Consider the following 2500-nt stretch of genomic DNA (forward strand, 5'->3'; position numbering starts at 1 on the left):
CATCATCCATACAGCGTTGCCTCAGGTCTACCAACCCAGACGCGCGAAGCCTCGACGCGAGAATCTTGTGAAGGTGCCTCACGACCACCGACGTTATCGAGATCGGACGATAGTCGGCCGGAGAATCAGAACTTAACTTCTTCGGCACGAATACCGTCCGACTCGACAACAACGACGGTGGGAACCCGCCAACAGCCAGCACGACGTTGAAGAAGAGAGCCCTGATGGATGGTGGCAGGGCTCTCCATTGCCGGACACTAATGCCATCCGGACCGGGAGCAGAACGAAGTGGCAAAGATGTTGAAGCCACTTCCTCGCAAGACACTGGATGCCACAGGTGAGCCAGGTCAGGCCTCAGCTTGGATGTCAAGCTGGGCGGAGCAGGCTTAGAAGCCTGGCTGACATATGGTCCCCAATGCCTCGCCATAAGCTGGACATTGGGGATGCTAGCTGAGGTATCACCTGTACCATCCAGTATCTCACGAGATGCCCACGACATGTTGGATCGGAATAGCCGCTGGATGCGCGCATATTCCAACCGCCGTTGGGCACGTCTGCCCGGTCGGATGACATGCTGCCCTCGCCGATGAGAAGAATGGCCATGGTCAACAAGAGGAAGAAAAACAGAGGAAAGCCATGATGACAGACGATCACACACGTTGACCCCATCCAGACACTCCTGGGCCAACTGGGAAAGGATGGACGTTTCCCAGCCTCGGATACTTTGGACCACCGGGATAAGTCCCCGAATGGCGCCAAAGATATCCTGACCGAGAAGGCCCAGGAGGGATGTGGAGGCTGGAGGGGTAACGCATGTAATCGCTGGCTCACCTCTACCGGGAGCTATAGGCGTAGACATGCCACTAGGAGAAGACATGGGGGAGAGGAACTCAGCGGAGGTATCACCAGACCCGCTGGATGAAATAGTGAGGTCGGCCATGGCTGCTGAAACAAGGGCCCGGTAACGCTGGCCGCGACGCACGCCCTTGATGGCCTCAAGGGTACGGCCTGGTACGACCGTAACCAGATGCTGGTTCAAGAAACGTACGCCGCGATGTACAGCCATGGCCTCCTCTCTCGCCATCAAGCGAAGTTCCTCCTCCCCCCATCTACGCTTGGCTCCCGGTACCTCTATTTCTTCGTTGACCACAGCCGGGTGAGCTGCCCTTCGATGCACGCCAAGGCCGATTTTGCTTGCAAACGCTCGATCACAATCTGGGCATGGGAATGACGTCAACATTGCTACAGGGGACACGGTTTGGGGAGCGACACGGGAAGGTGTCCCTTGGGAGGACGATGAAGCCGCAGGACCGGCGGGCCGAGGCCCCCGCCGGAGATTATATTCTCTTCTATTAGTAGGGCCTGCGGTGTACAGACCCGTCGGGGTGGCAACCCGACGGGCCCGAGCGGGAGGGAAATCCCCCCCGCCAAGCCAGAGCCCCGTTAGCCACCGGAAACTTCCGGTGCCCAGGTTCCACCACGAGGAGGTGGGGTTGGCACATGTTGCCGCCGCAAGCGACGACAACTTCTGAAACCCAAAAAGAGAGTCATAGTTACTCCCGCCGTTTACCCGCGCTTTTTTGAATTTCTTCACGTTGACATTCAGAGCACTGGGCAGAAATCACATTGCGTCAACACCCTTGGGGGCCATCGCAATGCTTTGTTTTAATTAGACAGTCGGATTCCCCTAGTCCGTGCCAGTTCTGAGCTGAGCGTTGAATGGCGGCCGAAGAGGACGACAGCTACGGCGAACCGCCGCTGAAGCCTCGCAGCAAAGAAGATCCGTGGGAGGCCAAGGCACGGGACCGAGCTCGGATTCCGGGTTACGCATGCACGAGGCAGCGGCCCGTTCAGCTCGCCCAGGCCCGGCACGTCAGCCAAACCCACTTCCCGACCAAGCCCGACACGCCCCGCTCCTCAGAGCCAATCCTTATTCCGAAGTTACGGATCCAATTTGCCGACTTCCCTTACCTACATTAATCTATCGACTAGAGGCTCTTCACCTTGGAGACCTGCTGCGGATATGGGTACGAACCGGCGCGACACCTCCACGTGGCCCTCTCCTGGATTTTCAAGGTCCGAGGGGAAGATGCGGACACCGCCGCAACTGCGGTGCTCTTCGCGTTCCAAACCCTATCTCCCTGCTAGAGGTTTCCAGGGAACTCGAACGCTTATACAGAAAAGAAAACTCTCCCCGCATCTCCCGACGGCGTCTCCAGGTCATTTTGGGTTACCCCGACGAACACTCTTATGAGGGCCCGGATTGGTATACGGTTCCGCTGCCGGGTTCCGGAATAGGAACCGGATTCCCTTTCGCCCAATGGGTGTGTGTCTTTCGCTCACTTTTGTTTGTTTGTTCCTTCGAGATTGTTGCTTTTAGTACACCACATTTACGTAAGATTTCTCTTAGGGCTTAGGATCGACTGACTCGTGTGCAACGGCTGTTCACACGAAACCCTTCTCCACATCAGTCCTCCAGGTCCTCGCTGGAGTATTTGCT

The 2500-nt window shown here is 57.1% G+C and overlaps 1 pseudogene; it reads right to left on the minus strand.

Moving 5' to 3' along the window:
* The window catches only part of LOC143432322 (large subunit ribosomal RNA), an 8087-nt pseudogene that overhangs the window by 3764 nt on the left and 1823 nt on the right, over positions 1–2500 (minus strand).

The sequence above is a fragment of the Xylocopa sonorina genome, unplaced genomic scaffold, assembly GCF_050948175.1.
Source record: "Xylocopa sonorina isolate GNS202 unplaced genomic scaffold, iyXylSono1_principal scaffold0079, whole genome shotgun sequence".
Lineage (NCBI taxonomy): Eukaryota > Metazoa > Arthropoda > Insecta > Hymenoptera > Apidae > Xylocopa > Xylocopa sonorina.